Source organism: Palaemon carinicauda, chromosome 37 (genome assembly GCF_036898095.1).
Source record: "Palaemon carinicauda isolate YSFRI2023 chromosome 37, ASM3689809v2, whole genome shotgun sequence".
NCBI classification, from domain to species: Eukaryota; Metazoa; Arthropoda; class Malacostraca; order Decapoda; family Palaemonidae; genus Palaemon; species Palaemon carinicauda.
Window position 1 is genome coordinate 23,583,457 of NC_090761.1, and position 14,328 is coordinate 23,597,784.

At 49.1% G+C, this 14,328-nt stretch overlaps 1 long non-coding RNA gene across 1 annotated transcript in view; it reads right to left on the reverse strand.

Moving 5' to 3' along the window:
* The window catches only part of LOC137629504 (uncharacterized), a 66,420-nt gene that overhangs the window by 32,228 nt on the left and 19,864 nt on the right, over positions 1-14,328 (reverse strand). Inside the window, exon 2 of the long non-coding RNA XR_011041522.1 lies at positions 4,405-4,584. This is a non-coding gene — a long non-coding RNA (uncharacterized lncRNA). The remainder of the gene's footprint in view (positions 1-4,404; positions 4,585-14,328) is intronic.

Consider the following 14,328-nt stretch of genomic DNA (forward strand, 5'->3'; position numbering starts at 1 on the left):
TCGCGCGATGGCGAGCAGCATCCGCAGTTGAGGGTCGCGCGATGGCGAGCAGCATCCGCAGTTGAGGGTCGCGCGATGGCGAGCAGCATCCGCAGTTGAGGGTCGCGCGATGGCGAGCAGCATCCGCAGTTGAGGGTCGCGCGATGGCGAGCAGCATCCGCAGTTGAGGGTCGCGCGATGGCGAGCAGCATCCGCAGTTGAGGGTCGCGCGATGGCGAGCAGCATCCGCAGTTGAGGGTCGCGCGATGGCGAGCAGCATCCGCAGTTGAGGGTCGCGCGATGGCGAGCAGCATCCGCAGTTGAGGGTCGCGCGATGGCGAGCAGCATCCGCAGTTGAGGGTCGCGCGATGGCGAGCAGCATCCGCAGTTGAGGGTCGCGCGATGGCGAGCAGCATCCGCAGTTGAGGGTCGCGCGATGGCGAGCAGCATCCGCAGTTGAGGGTCGCGCGATGGCGAGCAGCATCCGCAGTTGAGGGTCGCGCGATGGCGAGCAGCATCCGCAGTTGAGGGTCGCGCGATGGCGAGCAGCATCCGCAGTTGAGGGTCGCGCGATGGCGAGCAGCATCCGCAGTTGAGGGTCGCGCGATGGCGAGCAGCATCCGCAGTTGAGGGTCGCGCGATGGCGAGCAGCATCCGCAGTTGAGGGTCGCGCGATGGCGAGCAGCATCCGCAGTTGAGGGTCGCGCGATGGCGAGCAGCATCCGCAGTTGAGGGTCGCGCGATGGCGAGCAGCATCCGCAGTTGAGGGTCGCGCGATGGCGAGCAGCATCCGCAGTTGAGGGTCGCGCGATGGCGAGCAGCATCCGCAGTTGAGGGTCGCGCGATGGCGAGCAGCATCCGCAGTTGAGGGTCGCGCGATGGCGAGCAGCATCCGCAGTTGAGGGTCGCGCGATGGCGAGCAGCATCCGCAGTTGAGGGTCGCGCGATGGCGAGCAGCATCCGCAGTTGAGGGTCGCGCGATGGCGAGCAGCATCCGCAGTTGAGGGTCGCGCGATGGCGAGCAGCATCCGCAGTTGAGGGTCGCGCGATGGCGAGCAGCATCCGCAGTTGAGGGTCGCGCGATGGCGAGCAGCATCCGCAGTTGAGGGTCGCGCGATGGCGAGCAGCATCCGCAGTTGAGGGTCGCGCGATGGCGAGCAGCATCCGCAGTTGAGGGTCGCGCGATGGCGAGCAGCATCCGCAGTTGAGGGTCGCGCGATGGCGAGCAGCATCCGCAGTTGAGGGTCGCGCGATGGCGAGCAGCATCCGCAGTTGAGGGTCGCGCGATGGCGAGCAGCATCCGCAGTTGAGGGTCGCGCGATGGCGAGCAGCATCCGCAGTTGAGGGTCGCGCGATGGCGAGCAGCATCCGCAGTTGAGGGTCGCGCGATGGCGAGCAGCATGCGCAGGTGAGCTAGTAGCTGGCGAACCATGTTCCTTCAGAAGTGTTGGAGAACGTTGGCGTGCCGGCTGTAACACACGCACGCGGGCGATCCGGAGATCGCCGAGAGACAGGTGATCGCTGGCGAGCTGATGATCGCTGACGAGCAGACCTGAACCGCGAACGTGGGCGCACAGGGCGCGTAACAGGAACAGCAGGGATGATCATCATGAGAGCGCTGACAAACAGGAGAGCGCTGATGAGCAGGAGAGCGCCTGTGCGCTAACACTGAGCAGGAGCAGGAGAGAACACAGCAGAAGGGCGCGCAGGAGAACCCTGACACGCAAGGGAAGAACCCCCGTGGGAGGCAACCCTTCGCCCCGAAGGGATCGTTGTCCGCCGGGAGACTGATGTCCGTCGGAAGACCGTTGTCTATCCGCCGGAGACTGATGTCCGTTGGAAGACCGTTGTCCGTCGGGAAGACCGTTGTCCGTCGGGAAGACCGTTGTCCGTCGGGAAGACCGTTGCCCGTCGGAAGACGAGATCAGACTGCTGTCCATCTGCACCAAGGCGGAAGATCAAGAAAAAGGAGTTGTAGGCTGCAAACGGAGATTCAAAAAGGCGCCTCTAGCACCCTTATAGGGAGATGAGAGGCCCTTACGACGAGGCGGACGGTGGGCCTTACGGCGAGGGAGGCCAACAGCAACAGCAACAGAAGAATCCTCCGAAGAGGAGTCTCTATGAGTGTACTCTCTCGCGAACGAAAGAGAAACACTTCGTAGAAGAGACTGGTCAGCCAGTGACCTAAAAGGAGCAATCCTCCGAAGAGGAGCTCCTGCAGTTGCCCAGCCCCTTGAGCGAAACTGCAGGTGTGATCGCTCAGCACCAAGAGCATAGTCGCACGAAAAAAAGGCAAGAGAAGAACCCCCCAAAAGGGGAAAAACTCAAGCCTGGACAGGAAAAAAAACTTCCCTCGGAAGGAAAGTTACCCGCCCAAGGAGGCAAGCCTCCTGAGAGTTCTAAAATGAACTGGAGAGCTGTCCGTCGTCACGGGAGTACTTCCAGTAGAAGGAGACACGCCCCTAACGAAAATACAAGGGGGGAGGCAGCAACAGCCGAATCCCCAGGACTCAACAAGACAGCTCACACCATTGCCATATTACAGAACGAACTAGATCGGTAACTGTAAAAAAATAAAACAAATAACATTAGTACTGTACACATTCATTCCCCCGGGAAGGCTCCGAAGAGGAATCCCGAGGGAAAGGAAACAAGAATTACACAACAGGCACGTGCCCTCACAACCACTTACACTCACGGAAGGAGAGCTGTAACCAAAACAGAATTATAACAATTATAATTATGTAACTATGTAATTATGTAATTTAAAAATGAATGAACACTAAAGAAAGAACGAAAACCCCGAAAGGAATCGTTCTACAAGCTGAAAAAAACAACTACAATTAGATTCATAAACTAATTGAGACAAACGTACGGCGTAGCAACCCCCCCACACGGAAAGGAAGCTACAAGGGCGTAGTAACACGTAGTAAAAGGGTGAACGACCTCAAGAGAGAGAGAGAAAGACCGGAGTCAAACTCGATCGCCACCCATAAAAATACGCCGTGGAGGCCTAACTGCCGAGGACACCACGTAGAAATCGTACACTACACACACAAATCTGAAAAGGAAACTTACTGATTTCTATACTCAAATGTATATACAAACATGAAAACATGTTTACATATATATTGAGTAAAAGAAAAGTAAGTGATTAAGTAAAGACAAAACAAACAATGGCTGCCAGAGAGGACCAAGACAGAGACGTCTGTCACAGTCCGAGCCAAAAGTGAAAGTGAGCATTCATCTGTGTGTGAGGGGGGGGAGGGGTAGCTAGCTACCACTCCCCTACCCACCCGCTAACTAGCGCGGGGGTAATACACCCTCGTTAAATTTTAATGGCTCGCCATTTCAGCTGCGCTAAAAGGTAAACCCTCTGTAAATAGCGTGGTTTGTATTTCGGTTACGGAACAAAGCGTGGTTTGTATTTCAGTTACGGAACAAACCCTTATTTACATCCAATCAACTTACGTTAAGTCTCTCGTAGTCAAATATTTGATACAGAAACGAAATCCGTTACTTTATTTTTCTTGAACTTTCGTCCGTTTTTCTAACTTATAATAGAAATTAAGATACGTACTGAAACAATACAATACTGTTCTCCACATGGTACCTTGTTTTTATAAAATGACAGAGTTAAAAATACTTTTCCGAGTTACGAATGAGTACATTACGAGGAACACACATCCTTCCATTAGGGGAATCAATTAATAATGTACTGTACAGCGGGTTAAGGAGACTATGAATGCTATAAATGCCATACCCTATCTGGGAGGCAGTAGGAAACCCACAAAACCACTAAGTAACTTTCGTTAACCTGTGGACCCCACATACTGGTCGGGAATTTCAAGTTATAGCAGATACAGAGCGACCTTTCATTTCTAAGTAATTAAGAAAGTATGTATTTACTTTTTCTAAGCTGTTCCCTTCCTTCCATGGGTTTTTTTTTCAACAACCCTTAAGCCATAATCTAAGCTTTCCTTAATGCAGATTTTCATCGCTTCCCCTTGTCCTATTGAAAATGCCCTAGCCTAGCAATCTACTGGACTGGGGTTGAGACTGGCTCAAGCTCAATAGTTTCTTGTAGTGTCTGCAACCTCACCATCATTGTGAGCTAAGGATGGGGTCTACCTATTGAGTCATCAGCAATCATTGACTGGTTTTCCCTGGTCCTAGCTTAGGTGGAGAGGGGCTTTGGGGCTAATATGTATATACATTCAGTCTCAAGGGCATTGTCCTGCTAGGTAGGCCATTGTAACTGTCAATTGTCTCTGCCATTCATGAGCAGCCTATAAGCCTGATAAAGATTTGTCTGTACATTTGAATTGTGTAATGTAAGTCTTATGTCCTACATTTTCTATCAGTGCTGCCTGACGAGTCAGGTTTGAATACTGTACTGTTATCGTAAGAATTATTGTTACTCACTTGCTAACATCATCAAGACTGCAGGCAGCTAAAGGCGTGACGAAATCAAGAGGTTAGAAAAGTAGCATTCAAAGGATAGATGTCTGAAAGCAGCTTTGATTTTTCGTAAGCTGAGATGTCTTTTGTAGAATTCCTGCATTGTGGCAGCTACAAAGATGATTGCCACCATTCTCGGACTCCCTAGTTAATGATAGAAATATTTAATTAAAACTTTAAGGCATAAATCAAAATAGAACAAGAAATACAATTTATAACATATTGAATTGTAAATAAACACTACAATAGAATACAGTAAATCTAGGTATTGTACTATACAAAGATTAACTTTAAGGTCTAACAATAATGTTAGTAAAACCACTGGTCTAAATCACATACCCTTTTCTGGGAAATTATAAATTTAAAAAAAAATTTAATTTATATTTTTCCTAACTGAACAAACCCAAATCCTTTAATAGGCGTAAATATATGTGAGAGCTCTCCATTCCGTAGGAAGAGAAGCCCGAACTAATAACCCAGAAAAATCCCGTTCACGACTCTGTCTCTTCCGAACAACAGTTGAACGTGGCGGGCGTAAGCGGTGGGAAAGTATTCATATCTGTGGTAATAACCACGCAGGATTACGTCTAACGAGAATCATTATGCCCTGGGAGTACAATGTTGGCATACGGTAGGTGCAAGCGGTTGGCAATAATCTTTATTTGTGGTAATAGCCCCAATGGGGTTTGCCTTGGGTGAGCGTGCATGCGTAACCAAAGAAGCTTGTATCTGCTCCCTTATTATGGGGGTGTTAGCGAACACCTGTAGTTGTAGACCTCCTCAGGGAGGGGAGTTTGGCTACAAATCTTGCTATGCTTAGTATCAGCCAGGCTCTCCTCCCATGAAGAAGCGTCTCGCATGTAAGGGTTTGTTGGCCGAGTACGCAAAGAACAAAACTAGCCAGGTTCCAAAAGGAGGTTGCAAAGTCAGGACTAGTAAACTAGTTATTTGTCAAGGCTTGCACACCAGCAAACGTTGGCGAGCATTAGCGAATGCTGGTAAGGAGAATTGACTCTCTCCCGTCATGATGGGTACTGTATAGGTAATTAAGTGTAAGTGCGGGCTACCGAAGTAGCGCATACTAGAAGCAACAGTAAGCTGAAGCTCTGTGCGCTGGAGAGCAGTCTCACAAACTCGCAATGGGTTCTATGGTAAGCACCCCGGTTGTTCGCAGACCTTCATCAGGCAGAAGAGCTAGTTCACCCACCTCGCTAGAGCTCAGTGGATGGGTGCGTAACACTACTGTACACATGACTTCTCTGTGAGACTTAGGTCTTTGCAAAGTACTCAAGATTGTTTTAACCCCACATGGTGTTGGTAAGTAGCCTTATGTCCTCCCATCGCAAGGGGATGAAAAAGGCTGTGTTGTACTTGAAGAACAGCAGTTTCTCCCTCTTAAGAGATTGAAACCATGAGGCACAGGTCCCAAAGGGCCTAGCCTCACAGGCCATAATCTTGAAGATATACAGTACACAGTAGTTTACGACTCATCGATGGGAGAGGTGGCGACCACAATCTGTAAGCATTTATCACCATCTGCGGCAAAGACCGCAAAGGGAAAATGCTCAAAATTTGTCTTTGTACACAGAGGGTACGACAGCGAGGACAGGAACTGCAAGCAGTCACATAACTCCGTCGTTGCCAAGCTCCGAAGAGCAAGAGCAGGGCATAGATGAATCCAATTCCCGCTGGAGGAATCCCCGGGGGAACTACTGGTGAAGACAGTCTCTCCCACAGACGGGAAAGAGGAACAACCCCTATTGCCACTATTGGCAATTCTCCTCATAAGTGGGAAGATTGCTGTTAAGTGGCTGGTGGAGGGAACTCGCTCTTGGAAGGTAAAGTTACCCCAACACCTGGAGGTGAACCTCCGGGCAGAGCACATTGCTTTTCATCAACGAACTGAGCTCAAATTGAAGGTCGGCATAGAGAGCTGCCTGTGAAATGTAGTAAAGGCTAGTCTCTGGGTTCAGCACAAAGGGATCCCCGACTGGAAACCATGATGGGAACCAGACTGCCACTGCTCTTGTTCCCACGCTGGAGCTGTAGGAACAAATGTGAGCTAAAGCAGAGTGCTGCTGTTAGCTATAGCAACCTTGGAAACCATTTTTTAGCAGGGAGACCCAAACGCCCCATGGAAGGTAGCAGTTGCCTTTGTAGCAAAGAAAGACTCCCGCAGTGTTGCCTGCTGTTGCTTTGTTAAGGGAAGTCCAGGGCCAGAATCTGAAAATAAAAGTTTTAAGCCAGTTGCTTCTATAATTGTTAGTGGGTTAAAAGATTTTGACAGGAGAATAAGGCTACGTCTTTACCAAGCTGAAATAAAAAGTGACGGTTTCTTACTCGTGCAGATGTGAGCAGAGTGGCTGGTCTACTGCCAGCTAACTAGCGGAGGGTAATTACACCTCGTAAAAAACTTAATATGTTATTTTCATTAGTAAAATAAATTTTTGAATATACTTACCCGGTGATCATATAGCTGTCAGCTCTGCTGCCCGACAGAAAAACCTATGGACGAAATACGCCAGCGATCGCTATACAGGTGGGGGTGTACATCAACAGCGCCATCTGTCGAGCAGGTACTCAAGTACTCCATGTCAACACAGAACCAATTTTCTCCTCGGTCCACTGGGTCTCTATTGGGGAGGAAGGGTGGGTCCTTTAATTTATGATCACCGGGTAAGTATATTCAAAAATTTATTTTACTAATGAAAATAACATTTTTCAATATTAAACTTACCCGGTCATCATATAGCTGATTCACACCCAGGGGGGTGGGTAGAGACCAGCATATATGTTAACATTAAGAGCTAAGTATTTCGTATTTCATTTTAGCAGTTATTCAAAATAACAAACATAAAATTAATAAGTACCTGGTAAGGAAGTCGACTTGAACAATTACTCTGCCTTTTTAAGTACGTCTTCCTTACTGAGCCTCGCGATCCTCATAGGATGCTGAGCGACTCATAGGAGCTGAAGTATGAAGGGTTGCAACCCATACTAAAGGACCTCATCAAAACCTCTAATCTAGGCGCTTCTCAAGAAAGAATTTGACCACCCGCCAAATCAACCAGGATGCGAAAGGCTTCTTAGCCTTCCGGACAACCCAAAAACAAAAATAAAAAACATTTCAAGAGAAAGATTAAAAAGGTTATGGGATTAGGGGAATGTAGTGGTTGAGCCCTCACCCACTACTGCACTCGCTGCTACGAATGGTCCCAGGGTGTAGCAGTTCTCGTAAAGAGACTGGACATCTTTAAGGTAAAATGATGCGAACACTGACTTGCTTCTCCAATAGGTTGCATCCATTACACTCTGCAGAGATCTGTTTTGTTTGAAGGCCACTGAAGTTGCGACAGCTCTAACTTCATGTGTCCTTACCTTCAGCAAAGCATGGTCCTCCTCATTCAGATGGGAATGAGCTTCTCGAATCAAAAGTCTGATATAATAAGAAACTGCATTCTTCGACATAGGTAAAGAAGGTTTCTTAATGGCGCACCATAAAGCTTCTGACTGTCCACGTAATGGTTTAGTACGTCTCAAATAGTACTTAAGAGCTCTTACAGGGCATAGTACTCTTTCTTGTTCATTTCCAACCAAATTAGCAAGGCTTGGAATATCGAACGATTTGGGCCAAGGACGAGAAGGAAGTTTGTTTTTGGCTAAAAAACCAAGCTGTAAGGAACATGTAGCCGTTTCAGATGTAAATCCAATGTTCCTGCTGAAGGCGTGTATCTCACTGACTCTTTTAGCTGTTGCTAAGCAGACGAGGAAAAGAGTCTTCAAAGTGAGATCTTTAAAAGAGGCTGATTGAAGTGGTTCGAACCTTGCTGACATAAGGAACCTTAGTACCACGTCTAAGTTCCAACCTGGTGTGGCCAACCGACGCTCCTTCGAGGTCTCAAAAGACTTAAGGAGGTCCTGTAGATCTTTGTTGTTGGAAAGATCTAAGCCTCTGTGACGGAAGACTGCTGCCAACATGCTTCTGTAACCTTTGATCGTGGGAGCTGAAAGGGATCTTTCCTTCCTTAGGTATAAAAGGAAGTCAGCTATCTGAGTTACAGAGGTACTGGTTGAGGATACTGATTTCGACTTGCACCAGCTTCGGAAGACTTCCCACTTCGACTGGTAGACTTTGAGAGTGGATGTCCTCCTTGCTCTAGCAATCGCTCTGGCTGCCTCCTTCGAAAAGCCTCTAGCTCTCGAGAGTCTTTCGATAGTCTGAAGGCAGTCAGACGAAGAGCGTGGAGGCTTGGGTGTACCTTCTTTACATGCGGCTGACGCAGAAGGTCCACTCTTAGAGGAAGTGTTCTGGGAACGTCTACTAGCCATTGCAGTACCTCGGTGAACCATTCTCTCGCGGGCCAGAGGGGAGCAACCAACGTCAACCTTGTCCCTTCGTGAGAGGCGAACTTCTGCAGTACTCTGTTGACAATCTTGAACGGGGGGAACGCATAAAGGTCTAGATGGGACCTATCCAGAAGAAAGGCATCTATGTGAACTGCTGCTGGGTCCGGAATCGGTGAGCAATAAATTGGGAGCCTCTTGGTCATCGAGGTTGCGAACAGATCTATGGTAGGCTGACCCCATAAGGCCCATAGTCTGTTGCAAACATTCTTGTGAAGGATCCACTCTGTTGGGATGATTTGACCCTTCCGGCTGAGGCGGTCTGCCATGACATTCATGTCGCCTTGAATGAACCTCGTTACTAGGGATACGTTTCGATCTCTTGACCAGGTGAGGAGGTCCCTTGCGATCTCGTACAACGTCATCGAATGAGTCCCTCCTTGCTTGGAGATGTACGCCAAGGCTGTGGTGATGTCGGAGTTCACCTCCACCACCTTGCCTAGAAGGAGGGACTTGAAGCTTCTCAAGGCCAGATGAACTGCCAGTAGCTCCTTGCAGTTGATGTGCAACGTTCTTTGATCCGCATTCCACGTGCCCGAGCATTCCCGACCGTCCAATGTCGCACCCCAGCCCGTGTCCGATGCGTCCGAGAAGAGAAGGTGGTCGGGGGTCTGAACAGCCAGTGGCAGACCCTCCCTGAGGAGAATGTTGTTCTTCCACCAAGTCAGTGAAGACTTCATCTTCTCGGAAATAGGAACCGAGACCGCTTCTAGCGTCTTGTCCTTTCTCCAGTGAGCAGCTAAGTGAAATTGAAGGGGGCGGAGGTGGAGTCTCCCTAACGCGATGAACTGGTCCAGTGATGAAAGCGTCCCTATCAGACTCATCCACTGTCTGACTGAACATCGGTCCTTCTTCAGCATGGACTGGATGCATTCTTGGGCTTGACTGATTCTGGGGGCCGACGGAAAAGCCCGAAAAGCTTGACTCTGAATCTCCATTCCTAGGTATACTATAGTTTGGGATGGGACGAGTTGGGACTTTTCCATATTGACCAGGAGACCCAATTCCTTGGTCAGATCCAGAGTCCACTGTAGATTCTCCAGACAGCGACGACTTGACGCAGCTCTTAAAAGCCAGTCGTCCAAATAGAGGGAGGCTCTGATGTTTGCTAAATGCAGGAATTTGGCAATATTCCTCATCAGTTTGGTAAAAACTAGAGGTGCCGTGCTTAGGCCAAAGCACAGGGCTTGGAACTGGTATACAACCTTCCCGAAAACGAACCTTAGAAAAGGTTGGGAATCTGGGTGGATGGGAACGTGAAAGTAAGCGTCCTTTAGGTCTAACGAGACCATCCAGTCTTCCTTCCTGACCGATGCTAGAACCGACTTTGTCGTCTCCATGGTGAACGTCTGCTTTGTGACAAAGACATTCAGAGCACTGACGTCTAGCACCGGTCTCCACCCTCCTGTCTTCTTCGCCACTAAGAAGAGGCGGTTGTAGAAGCCCGGGGATTGATGGTCCCGGACTATGACTACCGCTCCCTTTTGTAGTAAGAGAGACACCTCTTGCTGTAAAGCTAGTCTCTTGTCCTCCTCTCTGTACCTGGGAGAGAGGTCGATGGGAGTTGTTGCTAGAGGGGGCTTGCGCAAGAATGGAATCCTGTACCCCTCCCTGAGTAACTTCACAGACTGTGCGTCTGCGCCCCTGTTCTCCCAGGCCTGCCAGTAGTTCTTGAGCCTGGCTCCCACTGCTGTCTGAAGAAGGTGGCAGTCAGACTCTGCCTCTAGAGGACTTGGAACCCTTCTTCTTGCTCCCACGTTGACTTCCGGCACGAGCACCTCCTCTGCTGGAGGCTCTGCCACGAAAGGGCGGAATGAACCTTGACGCTGGAGTGTCCATCCTGGGTCTAGGCACGGAGGGCAAAGGGGTGGCTTTGCGTGCGGATGACGCCACCAGGTCATGAGTGTCTTTCTGGATCAAGGAGGCAGCAATCTCCTTGATCAACTCTTCAGGGAAGAGAGACTTCGAGAGCGGAGCAAACATGAGTTCCGACTTTTGACATGGGGTGACTCCAGCTGACAAGAAGGAGCAAAGGTGATCCCGCTTCTTGAGGACCCCGGACACGAAAGAAGCCGCAAGCTCACTAGAGCCATCCCGTATGGCTTTGTCCATGCAGGACATAATGAGCATGGAAGTTTCCTTATCAGAAGGGGAGGTCTTCCTGCTCAACGCTCCCAAACACCAGTACAAGAAGTTAAAGACTTCGAATGCACGGAAAACTCCCTTCATAAGATGGTCCATATCCGAAGGAGTCCAGCAAATCTTGGAGCGTCTCATAGCCAGCCTGCGGGGAGAGTCTACCAGACTTGAGAAGTCGCCCTGGGCAGAGGCAGGAACTCCCAAGCCGAGAACTTCTCCCGTGGCATACCAGACGCTAGATCTGGAAGCAAGCTTGGCCGGGGGAAACATGAAGGATGTCTTCCCAAGTTGCTTTTTGGACTGCAACCACTCTCCCAGTACCCTTAAAGCTCTCTTGGACGAGCGAGCGAGTACGAGCTTCGTAAAGGCAGGTGCTGCTGACTGCATGCCTAAAGCGAATTCAGAGGGAGGCGAGCGTGGTGCTGCAGACACAAACTGATCCGGATATAAATCCTTGAACAGCGCAAGCACTTTCCTAAAGTCTAAGGAGGGAGGCGTGGTCTTGGGTTCGTCGATGTCCGAGTGTTGGTCGTCAAGATGTGCAGCTTCGTCATCATCAGAGAGTCCATCGTCTGAATGTTGAGGAGGAAGAGGCAAAGAAGTAGGTAAAAGCTGGACGGCTGAGTCCGGCAGCACGGGTGCATGCGTGGCTGCACTGGACCCAACGTCATGCCACTGTTGGTCAGTCTGAGAACTGGCAACAACCATAGCTGAGTGGGGGCGCAAAGCGTCTACTCCCGACTGTGGTCGGATAGCGGAGACCACCGTGGGTTGCGGAGGCTGACGCACTGCGTCAAAACACGGCAGCTTAACTCCACCCTCCTGTTGTTGTGGTAGCACACGAACGTCAACGGAGGGTTCCGTGCGTCTGTGAACGTCAGCATGCGTCTGGCAGGGTCGACTGCGCATGGGTGGAGGAGCTCTCACAGCTGGAGTGTGGGAGCAGGCAGCCTCAGCGTCTGCTGGGCGCACAACCGTGGTTGGTTGTAGGCTAACGGGTGCAGCGTCAACCTTCTCCGCACGATACTCCTGCATAACAGCAGCTAACTGAGTCTGCATAGACTGCAGCAAAGACCACTTAGGGTCTACAACAGCTGGTGCGGCAACAGACGGAGTTACTGCCTGTTGCGGTACCACTTTGCCTCTCTTAGGAGGTGTGCAGTCGTCGGAGGACTGCAGCGAGTCCGAACTGACCCAGTGGCTACACCTGGGCCGTTGGACTTGCTCGGAAGGGACCTTGCGTTTAAGAGGCCGTGAGACCTTGGTCCATCGTTTCTGGCGTGAAACCTCTTCCGCAGACGAGGAATGAACGGGCTCACTCGTCTTCTTGTGGGTGGGACGATCTAGGCAAGATACGTCCGAAACCACGGAGGGAACGTCTGTCCGCTGATTAAAGCCTGTCGAACCCTTTGGTCGTACGATATTGCTTCTCCCCTGGGCTTGGGAGCTTGCAAGAGGTCCCGGACTGGGAGGACGACAGGCACGAACAGACGCACCCTCATGCGTAACACTGACACTTTTCACTGCACTAACACTCACTTCACTTCCCACTGCACTTTTACCTTTCAACTCCCTGACGTCAGCCATGAGTTGATTGCGGTCATTCGCCAATGACTCGACTCTCTCACCTAGAGCCTGGATGGCACGCATCATATCTGCCATCGAAGATTGATGAGAGCTAGCAGGGGGGTCGGGTGCAACCACTACAGGGGAAGGAATAGGTTGTGGGGCATGGGGAGAGGAAAAATCAATTGAGCGAGACGAACTCCTCCTGATCCTATCCTTCTCTAGCCTACGTGCATATTTCAGGAATTCTTGTAAATCGAATTCCGAAAGCCCAACGCATTCCTCACATCGATCTTCCAATTGACAGGCTTTACCCCTACAATTGGAACAAATGGTGTGCGGATCGATAGAGGCCTTCGGAAGACGCCTTGAACAGTCCCTAGCGCTACACTTCCTGTACTTGGGGACTTGAGAAGGATCAGACATCTTGAATTAGTCAAAGGGGGGAATTCAAAATCTATCCAAGTCGTCAACAAATAATCCAAAATCCAATAAAAGAATGCAAGGAAGTATTGAAGATAACTTCTGCACAGCGATAGCTAATAACCAGAAATGAATACTTCACCAAATAACGTGAAAATCAATCCAGAAAACAACAGCGTATTTAGTAGGTCTTGCCGGTGGCACGACAGAGAGAAAATTGGTTCTGTGTTGACATGGAGTACTTGAGTACCTGCTCGACAGATGGCGCTGTTGATGTACACCCCCACCTGTATAGCGATCGCTGGCGTATTTCGTCCTTAGGTTTTTCTGTCGGGCAGCAGAGCTGACAGCTATATGATCACCGGGTAAGTTTAATATTGAAAAAGGCAGGTTTCAGCTATATATCTCCAGTAAAGACCGCAAGGGTTTGTATATAGTGTGAGACCAAATAAAAGAGTGCCAGATTTATCTACTGTAGATTAATTATGTCGTCATATACCTGTCACAATTCATTTTATTTCCTTTTCTCATTAGGCTATTTTACATGTTAGAGCCCTTAAAGGGCTTATAGTATTCTGCTTCTCCAACTAGGGTCATAGCTTAGCAAGTAATAATAACAACAACAACACTACCCCAGTATTATTATTACTACTACTTGCTAAGCTATAACCCTAGTTGGACAAGCAGAATGCTATACGCCCAAGAGCTCTAACAGAGAAAATAGCCCAGTGAGGAAAGGAAATAAAGCAAACTAAAAGAAAAGTAATTAATCAAAATAAAATATTTTATGAACAGGAAGAGAAATTGAATAGAAGTGTGTGCCCAAGTGTACCCTCAAGAACGAGAACTCTACCCCAAGACAGTGAAAGACCATAGTACAAAGACTATGGCACTATCCACGAACAGAGAACAATGGCTTGATTTTGGAGTGTCCTTCACCTAGAAGAGATGCTTACCATAGCTAAAGAGTCTCTTCTACCCTTACCAAGAGGAAAGTAGCCAGAGAACAATAACATTACAGTAGTTTACCTCTTGAGTGATGAAAAATTGTTTGATAATCAAGTGTTGTCAGGTGTATGAGGACATAGGAGAATATGTAAACAATAGGCCAGAATATGTTATTTTTATTAATAAAATAAATTTTTGAATATACTTACCCGGTGATCATATAAGCTGTCAGCTCTGCTGCCCGACAGAAAAACCTAAGGACAAAATACGCCAGCGAATGCTATACAGGTGGGGGTGTACATCAACTGCGCCATCTGTCGAGCAGGTACTCAAGTACTCCATGTCAACACAGAACCAATTTTCTCCTCGGCCCACTGGGTCTCTATTGGGGAGGAAGGGAGGGTCCTT